General features: G+C 33.1%; 1 pseudogene; it reads right to left on the minus strand.

Annotated features, from left to right (window-relative positions):
- Positions 1-825: 825 nt before the first annotated feature.
- Positions 826-9,196, minus strand: LOC120215339 (annotated as a pseudogene).
- Between the last annotated feature and the right edge of the window lie 13,438 nt (positions 9,197-22,634).

Below are 22,634 nucleotides of genomic sequence, written 5' to 3' on the forward strand. Positions count from 1 at the left end.
ATTCAATCTTAAAGGCAAAGGTCTATCTGGATAGTCAAGTTTCGTGATATTTGATATATAGTAATGTCATATACCAATTCCTCATATACTACCTGATATGTAGTGATTCTAAAATCCATACATGCATTTTCCTTTGTATATCACTACTTTCACAAGTATAGTGTTTTTCCTTGTAAAATCCTTATTGAACAACCTGAAGAATGTGTTTAAGGATTTATGAATAGACGTTTCTATCCATATAACGTGAACCCTCAAACAAACTTACATGATAATTAGCCCAATGGAAACCCAATCATATTTTCAGGCATCGCCATCATCTTTTATGTAATTACTCCTATTGGACTTATTCTTTTTTGCTCTAGTTATTAATAGGATAGACAGCACTTTCTGATCATTTTGTTTTATTTTATAAATTTAAAATGAATATTTTTAAATAATAACAATAAATAATTAACAATTTTACGGAACGAATAATATTTAATCTTATGTAGAGTGAGTGCCAAAGCTGGGATCCTGGGGATAATAAGTGATCTTGCCATACAAAACTTTACCTATAATCTTGTCTGGTTTCGTGTGAACAGATCAGTGAACATGAAAGCAACACAAATAAAATGTGAAAAGACCATACACTCATTTCAAACCATTTTTAACAAACTCAAATTGCTTATCATTTCTAGCCAATGTTGCTTGCAAATTTACAGGCGCACATGGATGAACTTAGCGCCCAAGTTGTCTTTCTTCAGCAGCAGACAGCAGTTTCCTAAAGAGTCAATAATACACGCACGCACTAAAAGCTATAATGAAACGTGTTAAGGATAAAAAAAAAAAGGCCCTTTGATTCTTGCTGGAAACTTTTTGCACATGCACAAGAGGAGATATACACATTAATAAGGGTCTCTCAACTCTTCCTTTCCTTTAAAAGTCATTAAAAAGATCCCCTCTTAAACTTTTTTCCTCCATGTGCATAGATTAATCCTACCCACAAAGAGAGATTTTTCCCGAAAAGAAAAAGACGAGAAAAGAACAAAACCTGGGAGAGAGGTTGGAAGTCCCTTCTCAAATTATCAGCAATTACTTATGCCTCTTATCAATGAACCAATTAATCAATGAAGAAACAGATCATGATGTCCATTGATCAGGTACCGTGAGAAAATATGTAGTCATAGCCTTTCGGAATCTTTTCTTGTATTGTTTCGGAGAAATAATTGTTGGGGATGCATTCTTTGGCCCACCCAGTATCCCAGATGCTTTAACCCATGTCTCCAAGTGCTTGTCCCAGGTATATTGCCTCATGAAATCAATAATTCCAAGAACAAGCTCTTTGCCCTCCTCATCCACTCCGACCAGCAGTGAATAGTCCATGACCGCAACAGACTGAAAATCACGGAATACAACATTCAAAAACATTGTTTATAGAATCAAAATTCAAATCGGAAAACCAACCTAAAGTCCAATGGAAGAACTCCCTTAGCATTGTTATAACATCAGTCAACTTGGAAAGCATTTTTCAAGTTCATGTTAAAAGCACAACTTACAGCCAGAAAAGATGTGTCATTCCAAATAGCTCTCTCGAGACTTCTCTTTGTCTTGCTTCCAAGAAAAATAGGCTCTGTTCGCAATGTTTCTAACAGATTCATGTCTAGCAGTACTTTGTTTCTCCCTGTTGTATCTGGATTATATCGTGATCTTGCAGAGCCCTTGAGATCATATATCCTAGATATACTTCTTCTGAAAAATAGGTTCTCCATCACCACAAGATCCATTTTTGTTTCTTTTCCACCTTTCAGGTGTTTTACAGAGACCTATCATCAAGCCAACCAGAAGATATTACAATTAAAATGATATTGGATCCTCCATACTGCAACTGGATGTGCACAGAAACAAAGCTTTGGAAAGGAAAAGAGGACAAACCTGATAAATACCAAGAACTTTAGCAAGGCAAGTTGGGCTTCCCGAACTAAGAGATTCTGTCAAATACTTGAAGTATTCAGGAGCGAATTCATAAAAAGATTCCAGCTCTGTTTTCTGGACTTGCTTTATAATGAATCTCTCATCTAAAGATTTGGCAAAATACACATTGCTCTTCCCCCCTTGTGCACTCCATTTCTGACAGCGGCTCAAGGAACGCAAAAAATCCATGTAACTAGGGCAACATTTTCTTCTAAGAGAATCAAACTGTTTCGCAAAAAAACAAGTCACAGAAAACTTCACTTTGCCACCAGCAGCAGAAGAATCATCTCCAAAGATACTGTCAAATGTGGAGACCTTTTCGTATCAGGAAACACGGCACCCATAGATGGTTGGGTAACTTCAGATCCAAACTTGCATAATGTGCATAATCCAGGTCAAGAGAACCAAATGACTGCCAGGGTGAAAAGCACGAAGCTGCAGAATCTTCTTTGCTCCTGTCACCAACATTCCAGCCTCCTCCAATTCCATTGGACTTATCAGCAACCCATTCATCATATTCTTTGGAACTAAGAGCATATGATATTATACTTGCAGGATCGTTGTCATAAACAGCAATAACATTGTCATTATGGCCCCTCTGTGCAAGAAGTAGACGAGCCCCTTCAGCCACACGAGATGCAGAGGTGATTAAAGCAGGTGTGGAACTGAGTAACAGATTCAACTTTTGCGCCTCTAGTGACAATGTATAGGATTTAGTCCTTGTTACATAAGAAATAGGATCCCTCACCATGGTCCTATAATCTCCAGAATCATGAAAAGATCTAAGTGTCGAGAAATGGGATGACGAGGGGTGCAATCCCTTCTGAATTCTTGCTTGGAGTCTCAACACAGAATCAAAAGAATGAACCCTCGTTGGTGCAGCAACCTTTCTCAAAGGAAGATTATACATTTTACTTGTTGGCCTGATCAAACCAGCTTGAAGCTCATCTCCCTGAGATGCTTCTGAGGTTGAACTTTCAACGTAAGTAGATCAGTACCTGTCCAAGCAGAATCTATTTTCTCAGATAAAGTAGATACAGGAGAATGGATGCTTTCATTCGGCTGTCCATTGTCCTCTCTCTTTCCAATACACATTGAAAAGTCAGATTTTCAGGCACATTGGATTCCAAGGATAGTGAACTAGAGTTCTGCTTCACAGTGCATTGCGCTTACGAGGCTCCACCGAATCCGAGGATCTGCAGGTATTTTCTTCATGAGCATCAAGATTTCCATCCTCGGAGAGATCAACTTCAGCTTTGAAAGCAGAACTTTTCCCAGGAAAAGTGTCCAATGAATTAAGTTGTCGATCCCATAGATGTAAACTTATAAGAAGTGAACGCCTTATGCGATTCAGTTCTAGGAAGTCCACGGCTGCTGGACTAACGTTTGATGTCTCCATAATAACTGGTTGTAGCAAACCCTACAAAAAAAAACCTAGTCAATGAATGATAAAATTCATCTTTCAATATATAGTTCAAGGATAAATTAGACATACAAAATACCATGTACATGCTACTAAGAAATACTCAAGGTCATACTGATAACTAATATTCAGTGTGCTTACATTGTAATCATTCTCTCCTTTCGAATCTGATCTCTCAGTTCCATAATGTGATTCGATAACTCATTTGCATCTGATGATTTACTCTTCAATTCAATTTTGTCAAGTACCAGGAAAAGTGTCCAATGATTAAGTTGTCGATCCATAATAACTGGTTGTAGCAAACCCTACAAAAAAAAACCTAGTCAATGAATGATAAAATTCATCTTTCAATAATATAGTTCAAGGATAAATTAGACATACAAAATACCATGTACATGCTACTAAGAAATACTCAAGGTCATACTGATAATAATATTCAGTGTGCTTACATTGTAATCATTTCTCTCCTTTCGAATCTGATCTCTCAGTTCCAATGTGATTCGATAACTCATTTGCATCTGATGATTTACTCTTCAATTCAATTTTGTCAAGTACATCAGATATCTCCGCATACAACATTTCCATTTTGACAATTAGCTATAGGAGACAAAGCAGTTAGTTCAGAATATGTGGATTTTATTGAAATAAGAACAAAAGGGAAATAGATACAAACCTCGGCTGCCTCTCTTCTAATCCACTCCTGGTGAACATCTCCAACAAATTCAAGCATGGATGGGGGCAAATGCACTGATAGTATATCTATTGTGGAATAGCGGAAGAATGCAACCATGTTTCCAAATCTGTGAAATCATACTCATAGGTATCAACATCATACTTAACTATCAAAAAGGATTAAAACTTTACACCATTTACCCATAGAAACGAAGGCAATCCCTCTGCAATGAATGACCACAAGTTGCAACACGATTAGCAGTTGCATGATTTGAAAAACTAAGCTCCAAAAACTTTCCAAAAGAAAGTCCCCAAGCAGCATCAGACATAACCACTCTATGAGTTGCTGGAGGAACCCCATCTATATGAGCACACCTCAGGCATCGGTGCCACATCCATATCTTACCATCCCGTTCACCAGGTAGCTTAAGAGAGGAAAGGCGCCTTACGTTGATTGTCAAATTTCCCTGCTGCGTATAACATGACATGGGCTTCGGCTGGCTCATTACATGACCGGCAGCAAGATACCTGCAAAGAGAACATACTAAATTATAATGAATCGTAGAAAAAGTATTTTTCGAATTTCAACTAAAGACGCCAAAAGTCAGAAATAAGTTACTTGATCAAACAGGTCATCTTGAAGGTATCTTCCCAATGGTTTATCAAAAGATCCATAGAACTTTATTCGCAAGAGCCGTGAACGTTCACACACAGTTCCTTTCAGCACACACCGGCTTGAGATGGAAACCAATATACTGGTGTGTGTCAGCGGCTGAATAATATTCACTGGAAGCTTCATCTTCTTTAATCTTTTCATATTTTTTCAATTCATTAATCTCGTCAAGATGCCTCTCATCTTCAGTCATGGTTTCTTGCAATCCTGATCGGGAGAAATCTCTAATATCACAGGGCAACATAGTGGGCATATTTAATCCTTCATTTGTTCTAAAGAACAATTCCATACCCCAATAGGTGTCAAGTCATCATTGCATGCATCAACAGAACCACCTGACGAAGGGAAGAAATGACTTTGATCACCCTGATCAAGCCATGATTCCAACTCTCCTTGCTCCGTATTGAGACTCAGAGATGCATCATTTAAATCAGAAGCATTAACTATTGTATTCAAACTGGATTGACTATTACCAATCTGCATTTTCTCTGGCCCAGCAATTGAATGTTTTCTTCGTCTTAGGAAGAGTAGCACCTTCATCAGCAAGGAAAGTTTCAAGAGATAAGTGATAGGCGGCAAAAACAGCATATTGGACAACATGTTTAACCTTCTTTAGCTCTTCACGAGATCACCCTCAGCAGGACCTATAGAGAATAATGCAATTTGATTAAAAACAATCATGCTAAACATATTAGGAAATTCTGACAAGATCTAATATAGTTCACTAAATACAGGTTAATGAATGATGCCAAAAGCAAAGATTGCCCTTTCAATTTCATTTGACATGACAACTATCCAGATATTTACAAGCCCAATGCTATTTTACCATTCACATGATCAAATCAATTACTCGTCAACAGCCTATAAGGATCAGAAAAGAGAGGAAAACACCATGGAACTAAATCACATCTAATCTTCCAATACACTTCAGTTTCTGCACTGAAAACATAACAAGACACTTCTAGGTAAAGGTGGCACAACAACTTGGATATAATCAAACCAAACAAAGCATACAAACATATGTATAAATGGAGTGAGGAAAAGGCATAAAAGCATTTATTAGAAGAAAAAAAGAGGCATGGGGCCATGTATTGTTGCAATAGAGAAGGAAGACAATCCTAAACGAGGAAATTTGCTCAGGCATCAACTAAAGATGTTTCTGCCACATAAAGAACAACAAAAAACAAATTAATCAAAACAATGGAATGTACTAGAGCTCCAGGAATGGAAACAACTAAGCATCAAAATGCTCAAAATTCAAATATGTGGAGACCCAGTGTATACCATCTTATAACAACAAAATGGAAGCTAACGGTTCAAAACTTCCCAAATGACACATTAAATAAATCATCATGAATGGAAAGTAAATATTACCGTGCAACCCAAGCGCCTGGGACAACCTTCAAAGAACATCAGTGTTTTTGATGGTTTCTTGTTGAACTGATTGGACGTCTCATGTTCTTCGGATACTTTCTCCACACGGAACAGTTCGCAATGTCCCAATTGTGTGGTAGATAAATTATCAATTGATGGACAAACAATACCACCACTGCACCTCGCTATAAGCTCCAGTAATGGCCTTTTCACATTGAGCACTAATGATATTTCCTTTGCAAGTAGATACTCTTGAGCATATGAAGAAACACTCTTTTCTACAAGCAAAACATTGGGGCAGAGAGCCTCAATCTTTGCAATCATCATCTTGAGATGATCATTTTCCTGTCAAACAAACAATTATAACACGCAAATGCAATTGTTAATCACAGAAAAGCCTCTAATCGACCTACAGAAATGGAACAAGTTTTTTGAACAAACCTGTTGAAGTAATGTACTAAATGATGCCAGTTGATTTGGAACTTTCTGAAATTCAAGGGCACCTCCTAAAAGAAGTAATCTAGGATTTTTGTATTGTGAGGTCATGCGCTTGTGTTTATATTTTTTGTGCAAACCACTCCCTTGACAAGAGTGCTGAGAGAATGATAGAATTCACAAGTTCAGGACACATAAAATAAGAATTGAAACTGGAAAAACAATAGAAAATTTTGAATTTCGAACTAAAGAAGGCTAAAACGGACCATACCTTTCACTGGGAGATCCTGATGCTATACACTTAACCTTCACATAATCCCCAGGATCCATGCTGCCTCCTCTGCTAGTATCTGGTTTCACAAATTTGCAGCTTGCCATGCTATTGTTTTATAATGTCAAGCCAGTCCCCAGCATTACTGTCTTTACCATCTTTGATACCCTCACCCAGTAAAAGTTGAGAGACCAGAGCCCTAAAATGCCCATGTATTGCAGCTTTGAGAGGTTCCTTGTTTCCCTCATTTTGTTTCTCCCTAGCTGGGAACACACTTGAAAGGCTACTACTTGAAGAGAACATAGCACCAGAATCCCCAATTTCATCATCTTCATCATCATATGCAAAGAAGCTACTCTCTGCCTCATCATTCTCATCCTCAGGTGGTGGAAACCATATTAGACCATTGTTTTCAAAATCCAATGGCTTATGTTTTACATATTGATTATGATGTATAGGATCATCAGAGTAAACAACAATATTCTCCTGTTCCTCATTCCCCGACTCTGGCTTTCTTAAAGCAGCAATTTTTTCTTGATAAAAGGGACCAACATCCTGAGCCATTGGGCTCCCTCCTTGCCTTTTCTGTACAGAAATCCCAACTCTATAAGGAGTAAAATTGTTCCTAGAGGGGCTGACTGAAGTACTTGATCCCGCCGACTTAAAACTATAAAACTCGAGTCTAGCGTTAATACTATGTGAATCTATATCTGAAACATCCTGACAATAGTCACCTGAAGGCTCAAAAAATGCTTACCAGAATCATCAGCATCTTCTTCATCACTCCTACACCAGTAAATACACAAATTAGAACATTCACTGCCAGGGGAAAGATTATGAAGGCAGAAGGTCAACAAAACACCTAACTTTAGGAAGTTTGGGGTCTAAATTCTAATATGATACATATAAAAGAACATTTCAGCATAATTATTGCCATGTAAACCACTATATATACCTGCAGGGAGATCGCCGAATAGATACTGAAGAAGGATGAGTACTAAATGAAGTCATACTCTGACTAGTTACCGACTGCATAGAAAATCCACAATCACAGGCTTCACTATTCAAAGAACAAGGTGATGGTGGTTCCGGGATCTCCCGGAGAGACTCAGAAGGATGCACTTTCTCACAATACTTCCTTCCTTCACTTTCACGCTTCTCGCTAACCCCATCACAACAAAAATTGCAAAACTTAGTACTCATCATCCTAGAAAATTCATTACCCTTCATGTTATATGATTTGCATCTTTCAACACATTTAGAGCAAAGCCAACGACCACAGCTTTGGCAATGGTATCGATTAGAGAATTCATTGACCAACTCCATATCACATTCACAATAACTATTTTTTCTGCAAACACCCTTTTTTAGCACCCCAAATTCGTCACCAGTTAAGCTGGAAAGATCATGTTCCCCAAGTAAACCAAGACCTAACTTTTCTTATTAGATCAAATACTGAATAATTTGGTATTCCCATAAGAATCCCAAACAAAACACCAAATTATTCCTATCACCTTCTTTCCCCCTTTTTATTCTTATTCTAATCGGTATTTAGGAAAACAAAATCTTTTTGACATGAAAATATTCAAAACATAAAAAGAACCCACAAGAAAAAATTGAGGGTTTTAATTGATATTTAGGGTATGCGTAATGACTTTTTTCTTTCCACTTATCTTCTATCAAACTTTTAATTAAAGGAAATGAAACTAAAAATCCTCCAAGGAATCACAAAATATTTTCAAGGAGGAAACTAAATCCCTGAAAACTATTCATAAAAACAATATTTACACATCAAAAATAAAAACAATAACAATAATAAAGCAACAATTTCCCCAGTCACGAATTCAACAACGAAAATATGAACCCTAAAATTTAAAAATACAACAGAAATTTGACCCCAAAAAAACCCAGAAACTTTTAATAATTTTCAGGACTTAACCATCCCCGGATTCATCAAGAATACATCCACATATTGATTCAAGCATCAAAATCACCGTGACATGTATGGGTTTAGTTTTTCAAACCAAATCCACAAATACCAAAAAGTTCAATCACTGTGAAGAACACGAAAAAAAAGAGAAGTCGAAAGTAAACAAATTAAGTAGAACAAAATAAAAAGCTTTTTCAGTTATTTGGAGTGAAGATTAAAATTAGATGCGAGGCAAAATGAGAATCAAAAGGAGGAAAAGAAGGAGTACGGAGAAGTTTCCTTTTCTACCGGAATCAGCAAGCATTTCCATCGACCCTAAACTCTCTGTGGCAAAATCAACAAAACTTCTCTTCCTTTTTCACTCACTGATAATACTATTTCTGCAGCCATTTCCCTTGCTATAAATTTCGCAGCTCTTTTCTCTTCGGTTGCCTTCCTTATTCCCTCTCTAAAATCTATAAAAAAAATTATAGCTTCTCTCTCTCTCTCCTTCTGATTTGTCCCCTTATTTTTTTATTTGAATGGTTTGATTAAATTAGGGTTTATGTATGTATGGGTATTGTACCTGATTGGCCCTCATATTAAATAATAAATACCATTGCTCAACATTAATGTTTAAACTCTTTTTTTATATTATTTTCATGCATTCATGATTATTTCAATATCAATGATTATTTATTTTATATTAAATCATAAAATAACTTGCCCACTTGGAAACCTTCTATTAAGATTAGAGCTGCGGTATTTAAAAGTCTATGGATTGGATTAGAAGGACTAGCATGTAGGGGGTCCAATCAATGAATTAATAAAATATTAGGGGTGATAAATAAAGGAGATTCCATTTTCTTGTTTAATTAACATGCTTTACCTCCGTGTAATACACGCTCCTTTGACAACATCCATAGGTATCTGACCATTCAACCGCGTCGGGCAGTCGGGTCCTTTTGACCCGACTTCCCTCGTTTATCCTTTTTCATTTAATTTTACGATAAATTTTAGACGTATAAATTCAAAACATTGATATTTGCTGTTGGAATTTTAAAATGATTAGAGTGCTGGAATTTTTAAGAATTTTGGGAGTGAAATTTGAAGGAAAAAGTTTCCATTCTTCGCGTTTCTTTTAAATTCTTATATAAATATTGAAACTCTATATTATTTTTATTTAAATAAATAAATTAAATTTTAAAATGATTGATAATACACACACTCTGCACTTCTACAGACATAGCTGCTTGAATTCGGGATCTCTAAAGAGAACAACACACTATTTTGTCATTGAAACCGTTTAATAAGTTCATCGATACAAAAAAGTTATATTAAATTTATACACAGTCGAAACATAATATGAAGAAATTTATTAATGTTAAAATAATTATTTGTTCGAGATCTTTAATATCTTAGCTCGAATAATTTTTTATAATATTATTTTATGTAAATCATGTATAATTAGTTACTTATTAACTACGGCAGTTGCTAAAATTTACAAAGTTTGGGATCCATCTTAAAAATTATACTAGAAATACCAAAATAATTCATGATTATGATTTCATAATAAAAGTAGTTAACAAAATTAAAAAAGAGCATTAAATTGGAAATAATTCGGACAAGATTCCGAGAGGAAATTAATAAAAGAGGTGGGATGGTATGTCCCATGAAGAAATTTAGAGGTACATGTGAGTTTGGTATTGTTGTTTTGGCTTTTAGTTGGGTGAGAAGATTACATCTGCAAAGGTGTCTATGACTGTGCTACCAGGACATGGTGTGCCGAAAGATGTTTTTTCTTTCATTTTTTTTCTCTTTTCTTTATTTTTATTATTATGTTGTTGGAATATTCCATGGGTGTTTTTTAATTTAATTTTGTTTGATTAGTTTGGGGTGATTACAATGTAATGTCTGTTTGAGAGACTCTTAACCATTTGACAATATACGTTCAAACATCATTGCAGACGATGTGCTCGAATCCAAGACATATAGGGATAATAATCATCCCTTTGCTTGATTCGTGCTTTTTAATTTAACCTTGAATATATACTTTTTTATTTTTGACAAATTAAAATTCAATTAATAATTTTATGTTAAATTAGTGAAATATTGTGTTTTAAAAAGTTAAAGAAATATTGTTTTGAAAAATATTTAAAGAAATAAGGTGAATGCCATAGTAAACATTAAAGTTGTTAACAGTTGAAACTAACTTTGGCAAAATTGTTGGTAATTATCGATAACTTTGATTTAAACTGTGTTTTATATTTTTAAGATCAAATTAAAAATAAAAATATAAAGACTAAAATAGAAAAAAATCAAAATTTTAGGTAAACAGTATGTTTAATGTGTTATTTCAAATATAATTATAGTGAAAAACTTTGAAATGTTATAATTTTATGCTCAAAGGAACAAAATTAAAAGTTCAAAATTATTGATAAAAGCAATATATATATATATATATATAATATATATATATATATATCAAATTATTGTAGATTTTTCTTTTTTGATATTGTCGTCAATAATCATATCCCTTACAACCAATTTCTCCTAAACTCAATTAAGAGTATAAACTAACTACTAAAGAATATAACAAAGCATGAATGACAACCACTTAATCAATGGCTGGCGTGTTAGCCTCCTAAGCAACAATGGAAAAAACTTAAAAAGAATAAGAGAGAGAAAATCCTAGTAAAAAACCTAGATAAATCTCATTTAATAATTTTGAAAAATATTTAAAATATATAATTTTAATTATATGATGAATATATTATATTAGGAACAGGCATTTGATGTAGTGATAAGGTATATTACATTCTGAATTTATTAAATGGTCTCCAGTGGCATATTTAGAAATATTTTTTAGGGTGTGCATGTATATATGTTAATAGTATAAACTTTTTGAATGAACGGGCACAAATAATATTTCACAGTGGACATCATCAATAAAATAAGTAATTGGCCGAAGAAAATCCAAATTTCATGCCCACCCTCGAATACATGTACATCTGCCACTAATAGCCTCAATGGTAAAAGAGAATATTATTCTACCTAAGAGAATATTATTCTACCTAGAGGTTCTGGATTCGAGCAGTTACGTCTGCAGGTGTATGTACGTTGTTAATTGATTAAGAAAGCTATGCACATATTATCTTATAATCACCCAAACTATTAGAAAATACATCATCTTCTCAAAGAAACAACTAATAGTTAATTCTTAATAAAATTATATCATACACTTCAATCTTAATCATAATTAAGAGTAATAATGCGTGGTGTATATTCATAAGAAATACGTACTGTTGTTGTTGGTAAATATTGTCCTTAAAATTATTAAATGTGGCCAAATTAGAAGTTGATATAAAGTATAGTTTCCCCTCCAATTACATCATGCCTACACAAGTATAGTCACTTGAAAGCAAAAGGATAAGAGTAGGGTGAGCCGCCCACCCTTCACATTCTTCTTCTTCATCATCATTATTTTCATAATTTATGACTCATCTCCACGTAGGAATATTTGTGTTTATTTCTTTTTCTTGATTTCACCTTTGGCATGGTTGGTGTAAGAAGCCATGCTACTCCATTAAAGAAATATAAAATAAATTTAATTTTCAATTTAGGGCTTTAAAGGTCCCACTTATGCATTTCTTTACTCTTGCCTTTTTATTTATTTATTTTTCAAGTTTAAAACCCTAAATTAACCATAGTATTTGGTGATTATAATTAGAGTTTTGGTTTTTCTATAGCAGCTTGAAGAAAAAAATAGAACATGTGTGAAGTTGAATGGAAGAAAATCTTAGTTAAAAGTAAGGGTATTTACAATTTATATGTTTTCTTAAATTGTACCATTAATTTTATATCCCATTTTAGCCCTTTAAATGAGCCTCTTTTCCCACATTGCACCCTACAGTGTGGCTCTAATATTGGCCCCTATATGTTAAAAGAAGATAATGGAACTGTTTCCCATGTACTTTAGCAAATCTTTCAATATGGTACATATATTTTCAAAATATTAGGGTACACGGGAACATTGAACATTTTAAAAGTATATGTACCACGTTGAAAGATCTGACAAAGTGCAAAGGGTAACAATGCCATTATCCCGAAAAGTAAACCAATGAAAACACGTCACATACTGTCCTCCTCCTTTCTTCCCTCATTTTCTAACTTTTCCATGATAATGGAGCCTTGTTAGAGAATTTGATACGATTAAAGGGTTTCGAGGCGAGCTTTGACAAATATGAATGGTGGAAAGGTGTTTACGTTGCAAGTAAACCATAGTCGAGGTTTCAATATAATCCAACAATTAGATTCTAAGATTGAAGTATGGATATCCCAAATTTAAATGTTGATTTCATAATATAAATATTTATTTTATTATAACAGTAATATTTACCAACAAAAATGTCATGTCTTCTCAAATGTTTTGTTAAGAGAGAAATTATATATTATAGCCAATATGCTATACTTTGTGTATTAACAAATATGATTCCATTCGTCATCCCAACGACATCAGACCATTATAACCTCTGCTACTCCATCATCTTATTCTTTGATTATTTTAATAAACTTTTCAGAAATTATAAATAAAAATTAAAATTTTCACATTTTTATTGATATAATATAATATATTATCTCCTTGCCAATGAGAAAGGGATTAGAGATATAGACTTGTTCTTATTAGATATATGAATGAAGTTGATGTTAAATCTTAAATATATATAAATAGAACTAAGTTTCTATATTTGTTAAGACTTGATATTTTTTAGAATTTTCTATTAATTAACGTCATTGTAATATATTAGATTAGATAGTGACCGAGGCCTAATTGCAATTTTGTTTTTTTGTATTATAAAATAATAATATGCAGATAATAATTTGTAAAAATTAGATGGAATTAAAATCTTATGTATATGATTACATCAAATTAAATGTTATATATAATTTTAATATTTATATCTATTTTATTCTCTAAAATTTGTTTTATTCCTCTATTGAATATTTATTTACATAAAAATCAAAACGCTCGATAAATTCCAATTTTGATAGTTTGCTATTTTTGATACGCTCCAATTAATTACCATCGAGACCTTATTGTATCTTGAGCTCTCTTCCTAAAAACTAAAAAGCAAGACAGTTGCCATGTCAGAATAATAGATCATTCTTTGAAGTACATAATGTCATGTGACTCTAGGGACGGGCATGAGACCTTATTGTATATTGAGCTCTCTTCCTAAAAACTAAAAATTTCGGGTTCGGATTTAGGATGAAAAATACTCGACTCGACCGAAAAATATATAATTTTACCTTATATATTTAGAAATAATTACAATAAAACCCCCTCTATATATTATTATTTTTCAATTAAGTCACTGTTTTTATTAAATAAAAATAATAATTTTATTATTATTTATGGTCGGGTCGGGGTCAGATCGGGTGAAATTTTATTTTGGTCAGGCCGGGTAAGATCTCGGGTGAATGATTCCTTGTTCTCGGGTCGGGTCGGGTGGACAAAAAATCCGACCCATGCCCATCTCTATGTGACTGTATTTATGGAATCACGAAATAATAGATTATTGGAAACAATAATAACATAAAAGTCTAGGGTTATGTTCAGAGATAGACCGAGAGGAAGATGGATGAGAGCGATTCCTCCTTCAAATTTCTAAATATTTAGATATTTTATTTATATTTTCTATTAAAAATTTATTTTCATATATAAATTCAAATAAGAGGTTTCCTTCAAATAGATTAATACATATTCTAATATATAATTTTATAATTGTTTTTCCTTTAAATATATGAGATTAATACATATACTTCAAATATTATATTTAAATTTTATAATTAATCAAATTGTATTTAAAAAGATAATCCCATAAATAAGAAATTAATATACTTCCTTCAAATATATTTAATAATCATGTCCTTATATATTAGTAATGATTTTTATAATAATAAATAGATACTAAATATTGAAAACCAATAAATTATTTAAACAACTATTGAATATAATCATGTACTTTTAAGAAGTAAATTGTTCAAATAAGCAAACACGTATAAGTTATTAATTGCTTATAAGAAGTAAATGTCTACTTGTTGGATTAGGCGTATAGTTAAACCTCAACGACTATTTGCTCCGTAAGTAAATGTCTTATAAGTAGTGCCAGGGACAGAGCTATTAAAGAGGTGGGAGGGACGGTTGCCCCTCTCAATTTTTTTGGTGTAACAGTATTTTAAGTTTTTTTTAATTTAATTATTAATTAAACAATATTTTTACTGTTTTCAACTTTTAAATTTAAATATTTCATTAAACATAGTTTTTTTGTAAAAAAATAGTTTTATTTAATCATAATTTCGTCCCTAAAACAGTGTTGGTCTATAGTCTGTAGGCCTAACTAAACAACCTGTATAATTGCTTTGGTACGAAGAAATTACGTGTTATATCAAAAAAGAAGAAGCCACCCTTCGTTTTAGTCACTGGGCGGTGGTGTTGGCTAAGATAGCATGACATGACATGACCTTTCCTAATCCAATCAACCTTCTTTTTCTTCCATTCATACCCCAAATTTCAATCTTCTCATTCTCAAACAACACCGCATCAAATGCTCAACGATAATTATAAAATAATATATGTTTAAAAAAATTTAACAGAACTTATTGACAGTTCACATAAATGTATTTGTTTGAATAAAAAACTTCTAAGAAGAATAATATTTTATTATTAGAATCACTTAGTGATTTCAATTCAAGCTAATAAATTTTGAACCATATGAACCGAATTATATAAGAAATGTTAAAGAGGTGACCATTAGATGATAATGCAAAATTCTTTTACTAAATTTTGATCACTTTTTTAAAGCTGAGCTTAGAGAAAGCAGCCTGTCATAACTATTTTTAGGTGAAACAATTAAATATTTTTTAAGAACGATTACGACTTTAATTAAAAAAATTGAGTGATTTTGGATTAATTAAAATTAAATTGAAAATGAGTCGCCATCGACCTTTGGGTTAGGTAGGTTGAATACCTAAAAAACGTCTTTTAAAAACAATTTTAAGAAAAATAGTTTTATAAGACAAAAATTTGATCTACGTTACCAAAGATTTATTTAAAACAGGTTCGGGAGTCGGTTACGTGTGGGGAAGGATAAACACCCCTACAACGCCCAAAATTGGTACTGTGTCGCTTACATGTCGTCGTGATTGTGGAAAGTATGAATCGAATATAAAATTAAATTATGATCCATTTATTGAATATTAATTTGCTTCAAATAATTATTAGGGAAAATTCTTTAACTTGAAAAGAAATCTCGAAATTAACAATCCTCCGTCGGGAAAGCTATTTTGACTATTTCTTAGCTGTAAAGGATATTCCCTATTCGATAAAACAAGAATGTAATATAAATTGAAAAAATAAACACTTGTGTGAAATAAAATAACTTGCATCACGTTATTCGAATTAAAATATGAGATGAATTAATTAACAAAATAGAATCAATTTTATTCCAAGTTCATATTTGTTTGAATGTCGTATCGGATTGTACCACTTCGACCAAGTGATACTTTCCACGCCCGTTCTATAATATGTGTTCTTGAAATTATTCGAATATTTCATACATAGATAAAAATATAATGAAATAAATGTAATTGGAAATACAAATATTTACATTAAATGAAATCAAACACATTATTTACACAATCCAAATAATTAACTAATGAGTAAAATACACATCCATACATAAATGACTAAAATGCAAATCAGTAAATATTATAGACCAAAATAAATATTAAAAAACATTTAAGAAGCTAAAATATAATTAACAGAAATTTAAAATATTGAACAGTAAATAAGAAATTAAAGGACCATAACCATAAATGCAGAAACTGGAGGGACGAAAATAAAATAAAAAAACCTAAAGAACTAAACAATAATTAAGCTAAATGTTAAACACGTACTAAATGAAACATGCATAAAATAACATGGCCAAATTCGAACTCTAATAAAATGTTATAATAAACCAGATAAGGACTAAAATATAATGAAAGTAAAATAAACAGACATTAATCAATATTTAACCCAAAATATGAGAGTAATGATCAAAATAAAAGTTTCATAAACAAAGAGTACAATGTCTAAACTTTACGAAATATTAACAATAACCATTCCAGTGACCAATATGTAAACTTTACAAAATATAGGGCTTGAAGTACAAAATAAATAAAATACACTAAACCCTTAAACAAACTTACAAACACGGGGCCCCTTTACAATGTAATTAAACCATAAACTAACTAGTGACTAAAATAAAATGTATACAAATGACATGGCCAGATTCGAATGTCAACAAAAATATACAATGAACTAAAACAGTGACTAAAATGAACCTAAAAGAAAATTTAAGCCTAAATCAAACATTAACCCAATCGAACCCACAAGCCAACATAAAGGACCGAATGAAAAGGAAGCAAAACAGATGACCAAAATCATAAACCTCATCTAAAATAAAAACTAAGAACAAAGATGGACTAAAATAAAAGGCAACCCAATTTAAAGACTAAAACATAAATGTTAATAAATTCCATTAATATACATACAATGATCAAAATAAAATTAATCACAAATCAATAAACCTGAATAGTCATAAAACCAAACTAATATTACAGAAAATTTAAGGACTGAAATAAACATTTCACAAGTTCCAGGCCTGATATATAAAAATTATCATAACATCAACACATATATTAGGACGAAAATATAACAAGAAATAAAAAGGAGACTCAAATAGAAAACTGAAACCTAAAAGACTAAATAGGAATTAGACCATACACATGCCAATGGCTAAAATAATATATTACAAATATAGTGACCAATGTCAAATATTAATAGAAATAACTTAACAAATAATAAAAGGACTAAAATATAAATAAGGAAACATAAGAATCTGAAATCAAATAAATGAAACTTCATTTAATGGCTACAACAGAACATTACAAATACACGGGGACCTATAGTGCGATTTACCCTAAATATATGAGAAACACGGGTGAGTTTCTCAACCTGCAGGGACTAAACACGCCATTAGCCCTTTAAAACTCTGAAAACACGGGAATGGGGTACCCAAAACGGCTGCGTTTTGCTCCCCACACAAGCCCCCAAAACGGCTTCTCCCCTCACTTTTGCTTCATTCTAACAGACGAAGAGAGAGAGAGAGTTCCAGAGAACTCTCCCAACTCTCTCAAACGACGAGAGAACGGCCACGGTGGCCGGAGGCTCCCACGGCGGGGCCGACGGCTGCGCACGGCGGCTGGAGAAGTGAAACTGAGCCCAAAACGAACCCTCTCTTCTCCTTTGAACCAGAACCCTAAACTTTATAGCCTAAAAACCTATCTAGACCCCTAAATCTTAGGTTGTTACCTCTCGAAGCAACAAGAATCCGGCGACTCTTGGTGTTCCCAACCGCTTCGAACCCACGGTGAGATCTTCTCTCTCTCTCTTTCCTTTTGTTTTTATGCTTTGATTTTTTTTTTCTTTTCTTCTGTAAAACCCGAATGGTCTCTCTCTTTTTTTTGTTATCACCGCCTCCCCCTCTGTTCTCTTTGCTTCCTTCCTTTTATCTTGCTTTGCATGTTGATTTTTTGCTTCGTTTGGTGAGATGATGATGTCTAGAATAGCCCATGGCTTTCTCTGATTTTGCAAGATATAAATCCCGAATATTTAGGGATTTATTGGTATTTTAATTTGGGGTTTGGTTTTTGGTTGATTTGGTCACTGTGGGTGTCACTGTAGGTGGATGTTCAGTCACTATTCATGCAGGAGAACAGTCGGCGGCGACGGGACATCTCGGCTTGGTGGCTCGGTGATTGGCTCACGGCTGGGAAGCTGAGGAGTTGAAGTCGGCGGCTGCCATTAGGGGATTAGGGTTAAAACCCTAATTTGTTTTAGGGTTTGAAACCCTAATCTGTTTTAGGGTTTGAAACCCTAATCTGATGGGTTGGTTCAGGGTACTGGGCTATTAGGTTTAGCTAGTTAGGCTCCGGGAATGGACCTTCTGTAATATGGGCTTTAGTGGCCTACAAAAATTGTAATATGTAATTAATAAACATAATAATAAATAATAATAATAATAATAATAATAATAAATAATATAAATAATAATAAAAAAGACCCGGACAAAAACGGGTGTCTACAGCTGCCCCTCTTTGCACATTCTTGTGTTAACAAGAATAGGGCAAAGACGACAAGACATCACGTTTTTGTCTGGTTCTCTCCCTTTTAAACTTAGAAATTGGATAATGTTGGTTGTTGGGGACGACACTGCTCATACATGATGAAGAGTTCTGGTCATCTAAAAGTGACAAGGTTCCTACATGATGAGGAAATCTGATCAAGGGATGACACTGCTCATACATGATGAAGAGTTCTGGTCATCTTTAGGAGGAGTGATAACACGATTCCTACATGATGAGGACGGCTGGTTATCTAGGATGACACGGCTCCTACGTGATGAGGAGGTCTGGTCAGGGGATGACACTGCTCATACGTGATGAAGAGTTCTGGACATCTTTAGGTAGGGCGATAACACGGTTCCTACGTGATGAGGACGGCTGGTTATCTATGGTTGACATGGCTCCTACATGATGAGGAGGTCTGGTCAGGGGATGACACTGCTCATACGTGATGAAGAGTTCTGGACATCTTTAGGTAGGGCGATAACACGGTTCCTACGTGATGAGGACGGCTGGTTATCTATGGTTGACATGGCTCCTACATGATGAGGAGATCTGGTCAGGGGATGACACGGTTCCTATGTGATGAGGACTACTGGCCATCTCTAAGGATAATGGTTTCAAGGGAGACAAACTCAAAGATGTGTTTCAATAGAAACAAACTCAAAAATTGGATTTTGATAAAAATTGTCTCAAGGGAGACAAAATTCGTTTCAAGAGAAACGATCTCAAAGATATTTGCTTTGTTTCAAGTGAAATAAACTCAAAGATAAGTTTCTCAAAAGCAACTGTCTCGAAAGAGACAAAATTCGTTTCAAAAGAAACAACCCAAAGATGGCATTTAAAGGGAATTGTCTCAAGTGAGACAAAATTTGTTTTTAAGGGAAATGTTCTCAAAGATCGGTGTTTCATGGGAAATTGTCTCAAATGAGACAAAATTCATTTCAAGAGAAACGATCTCAAAGATGTTTATTTTGTTTCAAGGGAAACAGATTCAAAGATGGTAAATTTTGTTTCCAAAGAAACAAACTCAAAGATTTTTCCCAAAGAAACTGTCTCGAGAGACACAAAATTTTGTTTCCAAAGAAAGAGATTCAATGATTTTTTTTTTTGAAAAGACATTGTCATAAGAGACAAAACTTTGTTTTTCAGAAAATGGTATCTTAGTGAGACAAAATTTTGTTTCCAAAGAAATAGACTCATATTTTTCTTCAAAAGAAACTGTTTTAAGCGATAAAACCTTGTTTCCAGAGAAACAAACTCAAAGATGATCTTGTTTTAAGAGAAAATGTTTCAAGAGACAAAATTCGTTTCAAAGGAAACGACTCAAATAGGACATTGAAAGGAAACTGTCTCATGTGAGATAGAATTTGTTTTAATAGAAACGATCTCAAAGATGTTTTTTTTTTCAAAAGAAGTTGTCTCAAGAGACAAAATTTTGTTTCAAAGGAAACAAACTCAAAGATTTTTTCAAAAGAAATTGTCTTTAAGAGATAAAATTTTGTTTCAAAAGAAACAGACTCAAAGATGGATCACATCTTAAGTGAGACCAAATTTGTTTCAAATGAAACAATCTCAAAAGTTAGTTTTTCATTAGAAACTGTCTCAAGAGAGACAACATTTGTTTTTAAAGAAATAGACTCAAAGATGATTTTGTTAAGAGAAACAAACTCAAAGATTTTCAAAATGAACATATTCAAAGATTTACTTCAAGAGAAACTGTCTCAAGAGATACAAAATTCATTTTAAGGGAAACAGATTCAAAGATTTTTTTTTTCAAAAGAAATTATCTTAAGAGAGACAACATTTTGTTTCCAAAGAAACAAACTCAAAGATTTTTTCAAAAGAAATTGTCTTTAAGAGATAAAAAATCGTTTTAAAAGATTCAAATATTGTCGATTTTGTTTATATGGAAATAATCTCAAAGGTGTTTTCAAAAGTGTTTATTTTGTTTCAAATGAAACAATTTCAGGATTTGTTAAAAGGGGAAATGTCTCGTGCGAGACAAATCAGCTTTGAAAATCTCAAGTGATATTAATTTTGCTTTAAGTACAACAACCTTGAAATTTGTATTATGAGAGAAACTGATGTCTCAAGCGAGACGAAATTTGCTTTAAGATATAGTCTCAAATGAGACAAAATTTGTTTTTAGAGAAATTGTCTCAAGCGAGACAAAGTTTGTTTTTGAGAACGATCTCAAGTGAGATCAACTTTGTTTAATGTGAAACAAATTCGAAATTTGGATCTCAAAGGGAAAAGGTCTCAAGCGAGACGAAATTTGTTTTGAAAGAAACAACAATCTAAGGTGAGATTAATTTTGTTTTTAGTCAATCGAATTCAAAATTTGTATCTCAAAGGAAAAATGTCTCAAGCGAGACGCAATTTGTTTTAAAATTCTCAAAATTTGTGGAAAAATGTCTCAAGCGAGACAAAATTTGTTTTAAAGAGAAAGTTGTCTCAAGCGAGACAAAATTAAATTTGTTTTTAAGAAAACTATCTCTAGTGAGACGACACTTTATTTATTATTTATTATTATTATTATTATTATTATTTTTTAGAAAATAATCTCAATAGCTCAAAGTTTGTCTGTTGATTCCTGCATGTTGAGGAAACGTCTTCAGAAGATCTGATTGTTGACTTCAGGAAGCCAAATATGTGGATTGCATTGTTCTTTCAAGTTGAAAACATCTGGTTATTTCCGAGCTCTTATTTCCTGAAAAGATCAGAATGATGCATTTTTGACTAACTATCTTGGATGTTATGATAGATGTCAATATGAAATTTATTTGATTTTTTTGTCCAATTTGTCCTCAAGTGAGGAGAAAAATGTCTTTAATATATATGATGATAAATGTTTGATGCAAATTTTATGTATCATGTATGTATGTATATGTATGTATGTATGTGTATACTTTTCTCGATCTAGAAGGAGAATGATCGCGAGAGCAGTCTTCACTCTATCATTGATTCAACTTGTCCGTATTTCCACCAATGTGTACTCTTACAAACCTTGACCTGAGACCACTTGTTTGTTCCATCAAATTTTGCCCCAAAATTTAGCTTCTCTTGCCCCAGCTTCGATCTTGAGCTTCAGATAGATATTTTTTGAATTCCAAGATATGCCTACAGAGAGATTATCTTGTTTGAAAATGTTTTTCTTCTTCTTTTATTTTCAAAAGTCTGACAATATCAATAGTTTTGAAAAATGTTTGAAAATGTCTTTCTTCTTCTTTTATTTTCAAAAGTCTGACAATATCAATAGTTTTGAAAAATGTTTAATCAAAAGATTTGAAAACATTGCCCCTTTTAAGGTTTCACAATTGACAAATCATAGAACAAGAGTTCATTAAATATCAAAGAGTTAATTACACTTTTAATCCTTCAATAAATTATAGCTATTTGACAAGTGTCAAGATCAATGTTATCTTTGAGAAATGGTTAAGTAAGGAAGGATAAAAAAAAGGTCTCAAGTGGTTATTTTTGGTCAAAAGTATAGTGTTCTCATTTATTTGATGTTCACTGGTCTGATGGAGTAGCTTCTGTACTCATTTATTGGAAGTGTTCTCGGACTCCCAACTCTCATGTTCTTATTCAGGTTGTGCGATGCCTCATCAAGGGATTTGTACGATCGCTTCCTCTACAATAGTTGTACAGTCTTCATATTCGAGCCACCTTTTTAGGTTTTCAACTCGAATCC

This window comes from Hibiscus syriacus, unplaced genomic scaffold, assembly GCF_006381635.1.
Source record: "Hibiscus syriacus cultivar Baekdansim isolate YM2019G1 unplaced genomic scaffold, ASM638163v2 tig00110114_pilon, whole genome shotgun sequence".
NCBI classification, from domain to species: domain Eukaryota; kingdom Viridiplantae; phylum Streptophyta; class Magnoliopsida; order Malvales; family Malvaceae; genus Hibiscus; species Hibiscus syriacus.